The sequence below is a fragment of the Rhinoraja longicauda genome, chromosome 11 (assembly GCF_053455715.1).
Source record: "Rhinoraja longicauda isolate Sanriku21f chromosome 11, sRhiLon1.1, whole genome shotgun sequence".
In the NCBI taxonomy this organism is placed as follows: domain Eukaryota; kingdom Metazoa; phylum Chordata; class Chondrichthyes; order Rajiformes; family Arhynchobatidae; genus Rhinoraja; species Rhinoraja longicauda.
The window spans coordinates 33,342,887-33,361,723 of record NC_135963.1 but is presented as its reverse complement, the minus strand read 5'-3'; the positions used below and the strand labels follow the sequence as shown (position 1 = coordinate 33,361,723).

At 40.0% G+C, this 18,837-nt stretch overlaps 1 protein-coding gene across 1 annotated transcript in view; it reads right to left on the bottom strand.

The window, feature by feature from the left end:
* negr1 (neuronal growth regulator 1) overlaps positions 1-18,837 on the bottom strand; it is a 379,243-nt gene that overhangs the window by 263,977 nt on the left and 96,429 nt on the right. The window lies entirely within an intron of this gene.

The following is an 18,837-nucleotide window of genomic DNA, read 5'->3' as shown; positions in this document are numbered from 1 at the left end:
GGAAGTGGGGGGGGGATGGGGAGGGTGAGGAGAGGGGGGATTAGGGGGGGTTAGTGTGGGGGGGGGAGGGGGAAGTGGGGGGGAATGGGGCGGGTGAGGAGTGGGGGGAGTAGGGGGGGGTTAGGGTGGGGAGGGAAGTTGGGGTGGGGAGAGTGGGGGGGAGGGGAGGAGTGGGGTGGGGGGGAAGGGAAGGGGGGCCATGAGGGAGTGGGGGAGAGAGGGTGGGGGTAGGGGAGGGGGAATGGGGGTGGGGAGTGGGGGTGGGGGTGAGGGTGGTACAGTTGGGGTGGGGAAGGGTGGGGTGGTAGGGGAGGGGTGGGGGTGGTAGGGGAGAGGAGGGGGTTGGGGGGGAGTTGGAGTGGGGGGGATGGGAGGGGAGTGGGAGAGGGGAGGGTGCTACACCAATGCAGGCTATGAGTCCACGGCTCGCTCTGGCTGAAATTTATTTAATTTTTAAAAAACAATTTATTTTAAAGAAGAAACGCGATTTTCCCAAGTCACAATGGAAACCCTATGGGGAATGGGCCCAACGGGTCCACTTGTTCTATTTAGTAACAAATAGGACTGCACACCCTGCAATGCAAGTAATGTAAAAAAAAAGATAGTTTGGCAAAACACCTTCACTGTATTTGAAATTCAGCACAAAGCTCTCAATAATTTAACCATTTTCAATTACATAACTTATTAATGAAGGGAAGCATGGACTAATCAATTAAAATTGTGTTATATTTCTGTAGAGCAATAGATAATTTCAACTTGGCCAGTTACATAACTGAAGGGCAGGATTTGTGTTGTTAGTGTTTTGTTCAATGGTGTGATATGAAAATATAACTTAATTGAAAAATATAGATATAGAACTTTAATTAGATCTGCCAATTGCAGAATTATTCATGTACTTCAATATCTCCTATATTAGCAGCCAAAAGTTCCATGCCAGCAGATTTTGTGTAAAGGTTTACTTAACTTTCTCGTCTGGAGAAGCCACAGGCAGCAGATCAAAATGGAAAGCATGGATTCTTCGACCTAAAATATTTTTCCATTCTCATACAAAAGGTCAGTGATCCTGAACATTGTCTCTACTCTTTTCTCCCCATAGATGCTGACTGGACTGTCCAAAATTTACTGGTTTTATTTCAGATTTCTAGCAGTTGCTTTTTTTTGTTTGATTTCAGGTTATTTTGAACTGAATAATGTGACGTATCTTGATTTTTGTTGTAACTACTTTCATTCAGGCAAATGAGAGTTTCCTTCACCTAAGAATTTGTAACAAAAATAAAAGATGCTGTAAAAACTCAGCAGGTTACGACACATCTATGGGATGAGAAACAGAATGAACTTTTGAAGTGAGAGTCCCTTCATTTGAACATCAGATTTACACTGGTATTTATGCCTTGCAACATAATGGAAAGGCCATAGGGATTTGAGAAGTGAAAGGCAGATCATCTTATAGAATGCAATGATGCCTGGGCCTGCAGCCCTAATTCCTTTTTAAATGGCTGGAGAAGTGGTTATGCTGGTGAGAGTATGAGGTGAAAGCAAGGTGTACCTGAATGGCATTCCAGAACACTCTCTCAATAAAAATGTATTATGTTTGATCACGTTATAACCAGAGTAAATTTTTCTTAAAGGCCCTGCAAAAAAATTGCAGGCTTTTAAAAATATTGCAGACAAGAAACAATTAACCAATAAAATTAAATAGATAATCATACCTATAAATAGTCTGCCAAGTATGGTCATTATTATAATCAAGATGTGAAAACATCGTGACAAAGGATGGTAATTGTGAAAAAGGATGTCTGAACTAAAACATTTACAGATGTTGCCTGCCCTACTGTGAACTTCCAGCATTTCTTGTTTTTGTTTCAGATGTTTAGCATCTGCATTCTTTTGATTTTCAAGCAAGAATGCAAGCTTAGTAAACTGATATCTTCTGACAGCTTCAAACTAAGGCCAGGAGGATACTTCCTGAGTTCTGGAAATGTATCAGTGTGTATCACGGAAGAATGGTAAAATCGATGGCTAAAGCTTATTCACAATTTGAGATGGATCAATAACTGAGACTATGCATTAAATGGTCGCCATGCTTGTCTAGGTATTCCATGAGCGTTGGACTGATAGTGCTAACAAGTGATAGTGCCAACCATAGGTGGCAAGTTTGTCGCAGAATGGTTGGCAAGTGGTTATTAAGGAATGGTACAAAATTCACTGACATTGCCTTCTTTCAATTTGCAAACTGACCTTCATAATAATTTCAAAAAATTGATGATTAAATCTCATCAAGAATGCTAGACAAAACAAAATCCCATTAACAACAAAACATCCTAATAAAGAGATTGGGCTTCCATGTCGCCTCCTTTACAGGTAACATGACCGTGGACCCGTTGGGCCCAAACATCTCCTGCATTGGTGTAGCACCCTGTCCTCTCCCACTCCCTCCTCCCTTCTTCCCCCACCATTCCCCCTTCCCCTCCCCTCTCCCACTCCCCCTCCCTCCCCCCTCTCCCCCCTCCCTCCCCTAACCCCTCCACCTCCCCCTCCCTCACCCTCCCTCCCTCCCTCCCTCCCTCCCTCCCTCCCTCCCTCCCTCCCTCCCTCCCTCCCTCCCTCCCTCCCTCCCTCCCTCCCTCCCTCCCTCCCTCCCTCCCTCCCTCCCTCCCTCCCTCCCTCCCTCCCCTCCCCACCTCCCTCTCCCCTCTCTCTCCCCCCCTCTCTCCCTCCCACCACCCCCTCCCCCTCCCTCCTTCCTCTTCCTCTCCCCCTTCCCTTCCTCTCCCCTCCCCCCTCCCCCTCCCTCCCTCCCTCCCTCCCACCCCTCCCCACCTCCTCTCCCCCTCCCTCCATCCACCCCCTCCACCTCCCCTCTCCTCCATCCAGTCCCCCTTCCATCCCTCCACCCCCCTCCTCCACCCCTCCCCCTCCCTCCACCATCCCCCTTCCCCTCCCCCGTTCCCCATCAACCCCCCCCTCTCCCTCTCCTCCCTCTGGACGCCGCCTAATGGAGGTTACGTAGAAACCCGCCTCCCAGCCCAGGTGGCCGCCATTAGTGGAGGGGGGGGTGGGTGGGTAGATGGTGGCGGTGGGTAGATGGCGGTGCCTCGGGTCGATGCCGCTGGACTCTTCCCCCCCGCCTCGCCACCCGGCCCGGAGGCCGCCGATGCCGCTGGACTCTGGGCAGTGTGGGGAAGGCGCTGAGCCGGCCGGGGAGAAGAGGGGGGACGGGGGAGCCGAGGGCAGGTCCAGCACCAAGCCTCGGCCTCCACCTCCACCAACGTCAATGTCCGGCCTCACCGCCGCTGCTGCCGCCTTTCCCCTTGGCCCACAGGCTCGCGGTTAGCCGGTCACATCCAGACCCAGGCCCAGGCTCCGGCTGCTTCCCCCAGCACCAGGCCTGGCTGCCCCGCTGCTTCGGAGCCAGCAAACGCGCCCCCAAGAGACAGGCCGAGCCCTGCTTATCCCAAGATCAACGAGCCCCAACTGCGCAGGCGTGGATGCGGCGGTCATCTTACATAGATACCAGATCAACGGGGCCCCAACTGCCCATGCGTGGTTTTTTAAATTTTAAAATGTGAATGACTTTAAAAATATAACACCGATTTCAATGAAATTTCTTCCATAGTATCCCAGTCGATGGGTGAGTAAGGTGGGCCAAACATTGTCACGCTATCGTGTACCGTTTTGGCTGTAGTTCAGGAACAACAAACAAATGAGAGTTTTATTATGTAGATTCAGAATGAATACACAAAGAAAAACAGGGCAAAACCAGCCCAATATCTGGTTAGTTTTAAGGGCTTGGCCAAGGAACTTGCCATCAGGAATATTTTTTATACCATTCACTAGATATATCCTGTAATCCCATCATTTTTGAGAAATATCGTGAGTGTTGTATTAGAATTCTGGGAATTCTGCTGGGTTCAGCTGCATGTCCATTTATGTGCAGAAAAGATTTTGTCAGCTCCAATGTGATCAGCTGCTGTTGGATTGTGAGTCTGTTAGTGGAGACCAATAAAGACAGGGACTCTGGCAGATGATTACATTTGAGTCGGGTATCAACTTAGTAATAAAGACAGTGGGTGAACTACTTGTCTTTTCAGCTGAATAAATTACTTTTATATAATTTCATGAATCATCAGTTGGATCCGATGAAATGCCATTGATCTGCATTAGTTGCAACTGATTGTTTCCAGATGAGAAATCCTTTAAAATGTATACTTCAAACTCAAGAACTGAATCATATCAATCTATTTTTGAAAAATGATGCTGGAATATTTTTTTTAAACACTTGTGGATCTCATACAGGACTTAATATCTCCAACCTGCAACTCCACAATGAATTTAAACACAAAATTAAACAATATTAAAATAATTCCAATGCTGTTTATGTCAGATTTCTGAGATCTAAAAAAATATTTTCAATCTAACATGTATTACCATAATCAATTTCCCAGGAATGATGGAGAATAGGGGTGAAATTAGATTTTAAAGGTCATTTGATTTTCTGTAATTCTCTAGGGCTATTTCAAATAATTAATTTCTGTGTGAGTTGATGAAAAAAAATCACACCTTCATTTTGCTTGATGTTTATTAAGTATTCTCACAAACAATAGAAAAAGATACTGTCAAAGTGTGAAAATTTTAAGACTGAAAATTTATTTCATGCTTGACGGAAAATTATTTTATCGATGTAGTAATGGAATAACTTGTTTGCTATTAACAAAGACAGACAGTAATATAGTAAAATAGCAGAGAATCTGAAACATGGTTCGCTGTGGACAAATAAATAAATTAGAAGACTGACTGTAAATTCATACAGCCATAAAAGCAGTGGGTAGATTGTGATGGACGAGGCAACCTGTGAATGTTGGGCAGGCTGTCTGTAATTGCCACCACAGATTGCCCATGCCCCCATTTACCAGGGCCAGACGCAGAGGGTCTAGCTTGTTGATCCGCAGCAACTTGCAATCCACCGGCATGATTTGGCCTCAGATGGTGACATGCAAAAAGCCCTTGATGCTATTTGACAGTTGACAAACCTAGAACAGATCTTTAAAGTGTATGTGATATTCAGAGACATTTGGAAACCAACAACTTTGGCAAGGACATCAGTGATAAACAGCAATGGGCCTTGCACCAACCCCTGAGGTACACCACTAGTCACAGGCCTCCAGTCTGAAAAGCAACCTTCCATATTGCCCTCTGCTTCCTTCCATGAAGCCAATTTTCGATCCATTCAGCCATCTCTCCTTGGATCTCATGCGATCTAATCTTCCAGAGCAATCTACCAATCTACCACCTTGTCAAATGCTTTGCTGAAATCCATGTATAGCTCTGCCTTCATCAACATTTTTGGTCACATCATCAAAAAACTCACTCACATCCAAAACTGTGCTGACTATCCCTAATCAGCCCCTGTCTATCTCAGTGTATGTAATTCCTATCCCTCAGAATAGTCTCTAGTAACTTTCCAACCACAGATGTTAAGGTCACCGGGCTGTAGTTTCTAGCCTTTTCCCTGTAGTCCTTCTTGAACAGTGGCACAACATTTGGCACACTCCTCCTATATTTAAGACGACTTGTAAATCTCAGCCAAGGCTCCTGCGAGTTCCTCTCTAGCTTCCCACAGGGTCCTCGGATAAATCTGATCAGGCCCGGGAGATCTTCTACCCTCATTCACATCAGGACCTTCAGCTCACTCTCAACTGTAATACTGACTGCTCTCAAGACACTTTCAGTGACTGCCCAAGGTTCCTCAGTCCTCCTATCTTTCTCCATGGTAAAAACAGAGGAGAAATACTCATTGAGGACCTTGCCCGTCTGCTGTGGCTCCACACAGAGTGACCGCTTTGGTATCTGAGGGGTCCCCCTCTCTCTCTGGTTACCTTTATTTACTTATAAAATCTCTTTGGATTATCCTGAATGCAAACTGTTAGAGCTATCTCCTCTCCCCATTTGCCCTTCTGATTCCCGTTTTGAATTTGAGTTCGCAAAACTCCTCCAGGGATACACTTGATCCCAGCTGCCTAAACTTGTCCCATGCCTCCTTCTTACTCTTGACCAAAGCTTCTGTTTCCCTTATCATCCAAGTTTCCTTATGTTTGCCTGCCTTGGCCTTCATTCTAACAGGGACGTGCAGGCCCTGAAAGGATAGGTTTAGAGGGATATGGGACAAATGCATGCAGGTGGTACTAGTGTGGACGCGGCATGTTTAGTCGGGTTGGCAAGTTGGGTCGAAGCACCTGTTGCCATGTTGTATGACTCTATGACTTTAAGTGGTATCCGGATTCTCATTATCTTAGTGATAATCCTTTGGTCCACTTTCTTTGCTCTAAATCTGTAGCCCCACAAATTTAATCCCTGAAAGGCTCATCCAATTAATTTCAAATTATTTATGCTTCCCCTACTCTTCAATGCAGTGTTCCAATTCATTACCACTCACAGTGTAAGATGTAAAGATCTTCTTCACTTACTCTGTACTAGCTCCCCTCTATCTCAAACGTTTCCAGGTATCAGTTAAATTTTTTCCCCCCTGATTATTGTTTCTGAGACATTGCACACTACTGATTATAAACTGACCATCCTATGGGTATTAGGACAACCCTTACAATCCCACTTGAACATGAACAACTTCCCAATCGTCTGCCATCTATCTCCCCGGTAATTCGGGATGATTTCAAACTTTTGGGAAGCCCTTTCATTAAATCTGTCCCCCATATCCTCAATTGTTTGGGATGCATGCCATCTAATTCTTTCTAAGTTTGGCCATAAATGATTGATCTGAGGAAAAATCCATAGATTTTTTCTAATACCTGACTTTACAGAGGTTTTAACACTTTCTCCGAAAAGAAACTTGCCATTGATCCTCCACATACTACCTTAGTCACACTTGATCCCTACACCTTTGTAATAATCCTTCCTAGACTCAAAGTGACTCTGGAGAAGGAAAGATATTTGAATGATCATACTCCTCACATGGAGAACTACTTTTCAACATATAATGACATTAACATCCCTTCCACAGGATTATCTATTGAAGGGCAGATCTTTGAAGATATTTGTAAATCTACAGCTTCTACTTAAAGACTGTATTTGTGAAGATCTTTAGCTTTACTCCAATATCCGAATAGCCACGTCTATTGCTGTTAAAGTGATTGTTAGCCTAAATATTAAGGCATCAAAATCTTTCAAGGTACAGCAAAGGGACAGATGTAACTTCAGCAAGAGAGGAGCGCATTTTTTTGTCCTTCATTACCAACAGGAACATAGCAGGGCTTTGGAAATTTTCCTGTGGAAAACCTTCCATCATGTGATGTCCCTATGGCATTCATGGTTTAGGCAACATGCCAACAAATCCAATGCACAAGAAGGCAGGAGATTGCATAGAGTGGTCGACATAACTCTGATCATCATGAGCACAACCCTTCCCACCATTCAAACCATCTACATATGCCATTGACGCATCTTTCATCAAGAATCCCCACCATCTGACCCCTCGTCTCACTGCTACCATCAGGCAGTAAGTAAAGAAGCCTGAAGTCACACACTACCAGATTTAAGAATAGGTTTCTTTTCCCACAATTGTGTTCTGAAACCAACCCACACAAGCCTAATCCATCTCTATCACTATTTCTAATTGGGTATTTCACTATTGCCTTTTCCCCTTTCGTTGTATTGTATAACATGTGCATAATTTATGTATAATTTATGTTTTTGTGTGTTTTCTAATTCGATGTGCCTGTGATACTGTTTCAAAACCTTCGTGGTACCTGTGCCTCCGTACTTGTGCATTTGACATTAAACTCAACTTGAACTGACGAGGCATTTTAGATTAGAAGGGTGGGAAATGATCTGAGTGGCATAAAATGTGCATAAGTCAAGGAAATGTTTTCTGCAGTCCCTCCTTGCTCTCGTGAATTTGCAACTTCCACATATATCTTTGGAGATTACTTTTTTTCTGTTATTAAAGGTAAGAGGATATAAGGTTGAAGAACATGCTTTTTGTATGAGTGACGAAAGGTGGTTAATATAATCTTGCGGCATCTCTTGACGTTGCAAGAGCAAATCAATATGATTTAGAATTATAGCTTATTTTATCCAGGAAAAACCTACTGTCTCAGTATCATAGGCTTTGCTCAGTATTTTGTCTTCACTATTCTATCCATTTCAAATATTGATCGGTCTCTGTGTGATGAAAAAATTCTTGACAGTCAATTGTACATTTGCTGTGCCTTGTTTGAACTTGCATCACTTGGCACTTGTTTGTTTTGAAATAGCTTCAGACCATTTGAAATGTTGATTATGTTACTTTAAAATATCTGTCATTTTTCTTCTTTTGAGGAACAATGGTACGACGTTTGGAGTATTTGCTTTCAACTCTGATACCAATGTGTTTTAAATTACAGTAAGATGGGTTAGGATAGACCGAAGCAGAAGGTAGGAGATTACGGAGACAGTGAGCAGAGAGACCACACATGTTTCTGAAAATGAGTGGCTGAATTTTAATATCAGAGCCGTCTGCTTGAACAAGCCTAGAATTTAGTTTTGGATGTACAGCAAGTGTCGACATGATGCATCAAATTATCTCCTTCTGTCAACTGATTCTGGCAATTGAAGTGTCTAGATTATGGGTCCATACCTTTGTTTTATATACATGGACCTGTGAGGCTGCAGAATTCAATGTTAGTCCTAAAGATAGAAACTATACAAAGTAAAGTTGAAGATGGCAGATAAAACTAAAGAACTTTGTGGGCAAGGTAAAGACGGTCTTTTTCCAGTTCTGTGTACTTTAATGCACAAGTTCTGATATCTTCTATCATCTTAAGTTCTTTGTTACTGATGTAGATTGTATTTTAAAGGGTGCTATTCTTCTATCAGGACATCCACAACATTGATAACATTCTCATTAGATTATTGTGTCATTTGGCTAGCCCTTAACTGTTCACCAAGTGATTGGAAACCAGCTTTGTTATTCACCAAACCATTGCAGGTATTGATGCAAATTTTATCCTTTAACATTTGTTTGTTTTGGAAATTGAAGTTCCACAGCAGTTAGAAATCTTAAGAAATATTCCTTAATTGCTTTAAAATAATTTCACATTGTTCAGAAAGTATACATCACCATACATCTATGTTTTAATCTGAATGCGACATATGCACTTTTACATATTTTATCTCAGAAGTTCGTCAGATCTAATTGTTTTTGCTCAATCATTTGTCTGCACACAATAATGTTTCATTGATAATAAAACCTGCAAGATTGAAATGTTCAATTGCTCCATGGACATTTGAGGTGAAAAAAATAATGAATAGGCCATATTGGAAATGGAAATGAAGCAATATTAGCACTGACTGTATTACTGTATGGCTATGAAACTGTAAGTTTACAATCAAATGTTTATTATGAGGAAATTACCACTGTCTCAAAAACGTATAACATTTCCATCTGATCACATTTAAATACATTAAATTAAATTGCACAAAGCTGCTAGACTTATCCGATTGGATAGAAACTAAGTTATCCAGAAAATGTTGCAGGTTGTCTATCCCAGTGTTTCTATACTTTAAATGATGTAGTTAAAAATGCCAAAGTGTGTACGCTGGTAGAGAAAATTAACTTTTGTAAGGTGGGAGTCTAATTCAATCACTGCTTTTAAGGTTGGAATCTAATTCAATTAGATTACAATAATTTATTGAAAATATTAAAAGTAATGCTTTTGGAAAACATCCTCTCACAACATGCTCTTCGTCAATAATTTCCTTCAATCACTTTACTTAGCTTTCTAAATATGAAATGACAATATTGTAACTGCCACTTCCTGGTTCACTGTCAATAAAAATAATTGAACATAAATTAGGCATTTCTATGCCTGCCCTACTACTCAGAAGCATCATGGATCATCTTTTATCTCATAGACACAAAATGCTGGAGTAACTCAGCGGGACAGGCAGCATCTGCATGCAGTTACTCTAGTATTTTTTGTCAATCTTCAGTTTAAACCAGCATCTACAGTTCCTTCCTACACATCTTTTACCTTGTGGTCATTTCCCTCTGCTAACTACATGTCCCTGTTTCTCTTAATATCTGAAAATATTTTGATCTTTGTCATGAATCTCAGTGACGGAGTATCCCAAGTATAACCTGCCCTCGGCAAGGATACAAAATATTCACAAAATATTCTGGTTCGCTCCAGACCGCTATACAATTGGAATAAGCCATCTCTACTCTTGTACTCAGATCCTCTTGCAATTAAGACCATTATACTATTTGCCTTCCTAATTACCTGCTGCAAATGCATTTGAACTTTTAATGATTTTTCTACAATTGTTTCAGGAGATATATAATTATTTGCTCAGAGATACTGGATGCTCTGTAGACTTCTAATTTACATTACAGGGCAAAATCTCATACATCAATTATGGCAAATGTAAATAAAAAGGCACCACTCATTTGCCCTTGATGCAAAATCCACTCTACAATGTCAATGCAATGATCTTCTATCATAATCTGTGATTTCATTTATTTTTGTTTTATTTTGTTTAGTTATTGCATGTCATTCCCATTTCCTATACGGTGATTAAAAACGGAGTACAATTTAAGCAGACCCACTCTTTCCGCTCTGATCCTTAACAGAAAGCAAGCAGGATGTTTCTTCTTTACAATAATATTCAAAAGGCCTACTAAACTTGTAACAATGAAAAACAAAATCAAAATGTGGCAAGAAGAATGATGAATGGTTTACTAAAATAGTAACTATCGCTTTGCTTGGGACTCTGGGTTTAATTAGTTGTCCCTGTATGTTTGTAATTATAGTTTGATAAAATGTGGAAGTAATTGAACCAGGCTTGATATCAGTGATGAATGATCTTTGATTTCAAGGGTTGATTTCAATTTGTTTTGATAATATTGAAAATATTTATTCTGAGATAGCATGAATCCATTTACAGTTCTTTCAAATAATTCTGTAAACAAAGAAATACAAGGAACTGCAGATGCTGGTTTACAAATGAAGACACAAAGTGCGGGAGTAATTTGGCGGGTTAGGCAGCATCTTTGGAGAACATGGATAGGCGATGTTTTGGGTCAAGACCCTGCCTCTGACTTCTGTACACAAAGTGAATTAAGTAAAATTACACTGTCACCCATACTGTCCAGTGAACTACTTTGAAGAAAGGGATTTCCATGTAACATATTAGAGAGCATATTTCAGAACTTATTCATAAACCATTTAAAGCATTTTCTCTCTATTTCATTAATACTGCACAAGCAATATCCCGCTATAGATCCCTTGAGGAATAGTGCCTACTAAGGATCATTCTCTACATGATCTTAGATCTGTCTGTGCCACTTTAGGTCCTGTCCCACAATTCTAACGTTAGAAATTAAATTATGGATGTGTATGTGTTATATTGATTAGTAAGAGAATCAAAGGTTACGGGGCGAAGGCTAGAGAATGAGAGAAAAAAATAGATCAGCCATGCTTTTAATGACGGAGTAAACTCAATGGGCCAAATGGCCTAATTCTGCTTCTCTGTCTTATGGTCTTATGATGCAGCAATTAGGGCGGCACAGTGGCACATCGGTAGAGTTGCTGCCTTACAGTGGCAAAGATGCAGGTCAGATGAGATCCTGACTATGGGCGTTGTCTGCACAGAGATTGTATGTTCTCCCAGTGACCATGTGGGTTTTCTCCGGGTGCTCTGGATTCCTCCCACACTCCAAAGACATACAGATTTGTAGATTAATTGGCATCAGTAAAATTGTAAATTGTTACTAGTGTGTAGGATAGTGCTAGTGTACAGGGATCGCTGGTCAGCACGGATTCAGTGAGTTGAAGGGCTTATTTTTGCGCTGCATCTCTAAAGTCTAAAGTCTAATCGGTGCTGTTTATTCACACATGAGGTAGCCTCTGGGGGTGTCCATGCAGAGTTTACATGTTTTCTCCATGAATGTGTGGGCTTCCACTGGGGCTCCGGCTCAGTACATTATAGCACAATGGTTGTGCCGAACATGAAACCTAGTTAAACTGATCTCATCTGCCTGTACATGATCCATATCCCTCTATTCACTGCACTTCTATGTGCCTGTATGAAAGCCTTTTAAGCGCCAATATCATATCTGCCTCCAGCACATAAATAACAAATAACCTTCCATAAATAGTATTAGAACAGGATAGGTTTTTACAAGACTGGTACTTTCATTAATGTTTCTAATGGCAACTTTGTTTTCTCTAGATTTATTTGATTAAGTGAACTTATGTTTCCCTGTTGCGATGGTGGGATTCTAACATCTATTGATGTCTGAGGGCTATTAGACTTGCAAATGGAATTACTTGCCCAATAACATAACTACTATACTTTGGAAATAAAACATGATTTCAGCCATATTGATAGCAAGGAGAAGTGCCCAAAATATTTTCTTAACTCCAACTTGTTTGCAGAATTATTGAACTAAGTGCCATATACAGGAAGTCTTTATTTCATTTCACTTAGCAATTAAGTGTCTTTAATACAAAATACTGTAGCTATGAGACCATAGATGTTAAGCAGAGAGGCATTCTCCAAATGTTCCTGCAAGTCTGACTGATAATTTGAATCATCGGATGCTCATCATCAACTTTGATCTACTGGCCCACTGAGCTCATCTAGTGTTTGAGACTGCCCTTTGGCTTTCACGGCCTGCTTCGACTGAAGAGGAAGCATTATGCCATGAAAGGAGTAGGTCAAAGTTCGGAGCTATAGATGAGATCTGAGAAAGAAGATAGTTGGAATCTGGAATGCACTGCCTGAAAGCCTCCGGGTTTTCCGTTCCCTGTCACAGCTCTGAACAAGCTCTAACCAAATTCACAGGAGATATTAATTATGATGGTGAACTTGACATATCACTTTTTGACATAGCTAGAAACATTCACCTCCAATATCTCTCCTCCTTGGTCCAGTTAAAGGAGCTAATCTCACTTGTCAATAATAACAGCTAAGAACACGCAAAAAAAAACTGATGACAATTTATGTATCTTTTATTTATAATGAATGATCTCTTGCTCTCTTGCTATCCACTTTGCTGCTGTAACACTGTAAATTTCCCCGGTGTGGGACGAATAAAGGAATATATTAATTGTTCTTTGTCTTGAGTCAATGCCTCAATGCCAATTTTTAACTTTGAACAACAGTGAAGTTGGCTTAAAATATTCACCATATTAAAGGTGCTGTGACTATAGGGAAGACAATTTGTAGACTGATGTCTGCAACTACTTGTGATGCTTGAAGCTTCAAAATCCTATAATCTACAGACTGCCAATGTGAGGGGAGGTTAGAGGAGTGACTGTTTCAGAAAAGAGAGGATTTTGAAGACATGTATATTATTCAAGATTTGTTTTCGAAAGAATTGATGAAGTTAATTTGCAAAATATAGTTACCATGTCAGAGTTTATATATTGTAAGTTACTTAATTGGTTTATTTTGTTTTTGATGAGATTAACTTTTGAGCTAATTCATCAATAAGATGGGCTGCAACAAGAACTGCCAGAAATGAGCAAATGAAAACAAACCTTATTATCATCAATCAGATGATAATTTACATCCTGAAATATGAGTAAAATGAACCCTCGAGTGATCAGATTGGTCCATTACAAAACGTTGCAATAGGCTGTTGTTTTCCAAGCAAATGAACTTGTTGAATTCTGTTCAATTGCTGTGAAATTGATTTTATTCAGAAGTTTTCATTCGGAAAACTTGGTAAAACTTTTTTCAAGAATGGCTGTTCTGATGAAACTGAGTTAAATTTCAAATTTAGTCACAGCCACTCCATTATAATAATATTTTTAATGCTAATTTAATTTATTTAAATGTACTAAAATCTTGTTACTAATCTCCCTGGGTCTGCCCATCTATTGTACATGTACTGCACTGTCTGATAATCACATTCTAATGCAAAGCCCTTCTTACAACATGGCAACAGAGAAAATACTGCAACTGAGTAATTCAACAATAATGCATGCAACTATAAAACATAATTTATAAGTTTCCAAAGTTTCTTTGTATGTTAATTCGATGAGGCCATTTCATGAGATATATAAGTCATCAGTCAATTAGCTGTGGAGGTGTTGTGGAGGTGCTGTTACCATATTGAGTGTTTTTTTTGCATTTTCCGTCAAAATCAATGTTTGGACATCTTTAAAAACAGAACCTGTTCTTAACCCAGGGTCTTTGGGAGAGAGCATACTTAGGCTCGATTTGTATCGTCTCCAAGCAACTAATCATCTGCTGGAGTAACTCAGTAGGTAAGGCAGCATTCTCTGGAGAACATGGCTAGGCGGCGTTTTGAGTCGGGACCCTTCTTTAGGCTAAACATCTGTTGCATTTGCTATTTTGTTTCATATACAAAGAACATTCAATCAATGTGAAGTGGGGACTGTCAGAAACAAAGAAGCTCCTTGTATGTTATTTCACAGTATAATTAATATCATGGTCTCTCATCTTCCAAAAGTGAGGATGGATTACATGGCAGAATCAAATGAACACCGAGCATTGGCTTTAATCAAGTTCATACACAACTTGTTACTCAGATCAGTGATAATCATGATGCTCTGCGGCATAATGATATGATTTATTCACCTGGTGTGTCTCATAGTTCACTGCATCAAATGATTACCACTGAATATGGAAATAACGCTTAAATGAAATAAATCACTTTAGTTTGTTTACACTAGACTGATTTTTAAAGAGCTAATTTAGTTAGTTTGGGGACAGTTAGATGTTTCAGTAATAATTTAGTTATAAATACCAGGCCTACAGCATATGTCTTTAACATATGTGTTTGGGGATGATAGACAAAGCAATCAACCCTGTTAAAAGGGGGAATTATTTTTTTATACATGGTAGCAGTGAAGAACAGCAAAATATTATCAGAAAATAAAAATAAAATAAAACAAAAGTTGTAAATTATATAGAACAATGGAAACTTTCAGAAATGTTATGGTATTCAGCTGAATTGCCTTTGCAATGGTATTCTGGGTATTTGTTTAGGACATATGTAGCATTTTAGTGCATGTGGAACTAATTGTAGACTTTCGAAGAGATCCCCCTCTCCTCCCCCCACTCACCATCAACAGCACCATAGTCACAACTGTGGAGTCATTTAAGTTCCTTGGAACCACATCTCCAGGGACCTTAATCGACTCCACAGTCGAGGGGCCACCATCGACTCCACAGTCAAAAAGGCCCAACAGAGGATGTACTTCCTGCGGCAACTGAAGAAACACAATCTGCCACAGGCAATGATGGTCCAATTCTATACTGCTATCATTGAGTCCGTCCACGTCTTCTCTATCATGGTCTGGTTTGGCTCAGCCACCAAGCACGACATCCGGAGGCTGCAACGGATCGTTCGCACAGCTGAGAAGGTTGTTGGCTGCAACCTTCCTCCCATTGACGAACTGTACACTGCAAGGGCCAGGAAGCGAGCGGGCAAGATCATCTCTGACCCCTCTCACCCTGGCCACAAACTCTTCGAAGCACTTCCCTCTGGAAGGCGACTCCGGACTGTCAAAGCAGCCACAACCAGACATAAAAACAACTTTTTTCCACAAGTGATAGTTCTACTCAATAACCAAAGTCTGTAGTCTCTTTTTTGCTCTGGTTTATTTTCACCCACATGTTTAGACTGTGATGTTGTATCCTTATTGTTTTGATGTGGTTATGCTTTATTCTTAATTGTTAACTGTATGTTTGTGTTGTCATTTGTGAGCGGAGCACCAAGGCACATTCCTTGTATATGCATACTTGGCCAATAAACTTATTCATTCATTCATGTGTGGCCAGCCAAAGTAAAATCATTAAAGCAGTTGAACAAGAGAATAATAATGAATTATGTTTTGATGTCTGATGGGCCAATATCATTGTTGGTTACGAGATAAATGGTCATTGTTTTTTTTTACATTAATTAATTGAAATGCATCAAAAACATGAGAAACAAATGCAAAATGTATTTATGTTACGTTACAAGCCAAATTATTCACTATTAAAATGCTGTTGGGCAGCGCAAAACAATCTTTGGCTAGTTAAATATTTTCATCCACTTTCAAACTCACTTTGGGAGTGGAAATTTAAAGTAGCCTTTTATTTTACTGGACCTTTTCCTTCTAAATTAGATATCTTACATTAAAACTGCTGGACTGATCTTTAGTTCAGAGCGATTTGATCCTCCACATGAAGAGATTACGTTTGAGTGAATTTCATATCTCTGTGACAGAGAGAAAATATCTAAAGAGAAAATTCCATAATGAATATAAAAGATGAAATGATGTAGATAAGATAAATATATGTTAGTGCTTTGAATTACAGTAAGAATACGTGAATGGAAAATAATAAAGTTATTAATAATAACAATAATAAAATAATAAAAATATTAAAAATCTTTCTTACTATAAAGGGCACTCTGTTATACCCTGGCACTAGGTAGATTCAGCTCAATCCCTTATGTTCAGTTTGGTTTGGGTGATTCAGGGAATGCAGCAGAGAACATGAAGCCAATGGCATGAGCTTGTTTACATATATTAATCATTGCTCAAAAGATGAATGTTTAAGTTTGCAGAAAGATAATTTTGTGCAAAATATCACCCAAGGAATGAACCTTGGACTTCAAATCATATAAGGTCCTGGAGCTCATTTTAGTCAAGTGGGCTTCTTCAAGACATGTTAATAGTTTCTGCTGGAATTTAAATGCACACAAAAAAGGCGAGGATAGGTATTTCTTTATGAATTGTGACCATTATGTACAATTGGGAAGAGCATAACTAGTTTGTGGGAAAGCACCAAGTGCAAGTGAAGTCACACCTCCATCACTGCACCAAGAAGGACCACATTTTTGCCTGCAAAATCACGTTCCTTTGAATTATCATTCCACTAAAATTTTGTTTGTCCCGTCTTTTGTTCTCACACATTCTCTTTTTATATTCTCCTCTCATTAATCCTGTTTCACTCTGCATGGATGCTGCCTAATATCTTGGTCAAGTATTTCAAGCATTTCTTGTTTTTATTCTTCTGATACCCATTCATTGTTTTCCAGGCTCTGACACCATTAAAGAATAGATTGAGAAAAGAAAATAAGGGCTTATGAAAAATTAATAGTAGTTCTACCGTGGTGCAGAGGATCAAAGTGATGCCTTGCTATGTTTCTTGTTCACATAGCTAAAATGCTTTTTCATAAGCTCTCTGGCATTTTTATTGTGCACCTAAACTATTCATGGAGTCATACAGCGTGGAAACAGGCTCCTCAGCCCAACTTGCCCACGCCGACTAACATGCCCCATCTACGCTAGTTCCACCTGCCTGCGTTTGGCCCATATTGCACTAAACCTATCCTATATTCAATGCAGGGAGATGGACTCCCTGCTCAATATTAGAATTTTTAATTTTGAATGGGCTCAAGAATATTTTTGCAAATATCCTGTTTTGGAAGTAGGAATCTTGGAAGACGGTATCCTTATGTTAACTAATAAATTACAGCTTTTTATATAGTTTTGGCTGTGACTATTACAAAAGATGCAAACAGATGTTCACTTAGTTATTCTGCTCTTATTCCATCAGCTTTCAATTATAAATGTTCAAAGCGGTTTACATTTTTTGAATGACATCCTCAATCTGAAAACAGACTATAAATAAACCCTTTTTGTACAATGAGGTTCACTGCACAAAATTACAACAAAAAAAACCTAAATTGAAGCTTACTGCCAATGTATTATTTCAGATGACATATATTCAATTATGTAGTTCTCCATTTTACATCTTTCAGCATATACAATCAATGGCCTGCTACCAATTTGGGACATAAAAGTTCTGTTAATTCTTCTTGAGTTGCAGATAACGTTATTCTATGAAGTTACTAAAAGGTGATTGCCCGGTGATTGTGTAAGGATATTACAAAGCGTATTAATGTGATTACTTTTTGATCTTCACAGACATGGCAGGCTGAAAGCGCGATCCAAAATGAGATAGTAGCAACCATTATTCGGCGAACAAACTAGCATGTGATACACTTGATGACACAAGAACCTGCAGAGGCTGGAATCTTGTGCAAAAAAACAAAGTAAAGAGAAACCACTGGAGAAGGGTCTGAAGAAAGGTCCCGACACAAATGGCAATCTGTCTATTCCCTCCACAGATGCTGCCTGACTCGGTGAGTTCCACCAACTCTTTGTTTTTTGCATGTGACCATTGCCTGAAATAGGTATTATATATTTCACATATATTGCTGTGGCTCTTGAGGCACTCACTTTACTTTTGTATTTTCCTTTAGTAGATGGCACAGTCTGAGGTCAGGAAAAACTGGCATATGTATGATCAACACTTGCCTAGATAGATAGTAATTGCATCCCACTGTTTCCAATGGACACTTGCTTGAATTCCTCCAACCTGAAACCTGTCTGAGGGAATTTAAATATATATCCAAGGGAAGGAAGTGCAGTGTAATGGAAAGTATCAATACTTAAGATGTCAGCTGAAGCGCACTAAGTAATTCTTTCAGTTCTGAGCCAGATGGTTAAGAATTCAAGTCTCTCTTCAGAGAATGGAGCACAAAATCTGGATAGATATTCTCCACTTGCCCAGAGTGAAGCACCAACACTTGAGTTGATATCACCCACTTGTCCTGAACAATGTCAACTCATGAAAATTGACATCATACGAGCGAAAGCAGCCTAGTTGGCCAACACCCTAAATATTCATTCTCTCCATCGTGGCTGCATTATGTCTCATCTATAAAATGTACTGCGGTTATTTACCTTGGCTACCCTGACGTATCTCTCAAAACTAAGTTTTTGAGTTTAGTTTATTGTCAAGACTGGAACG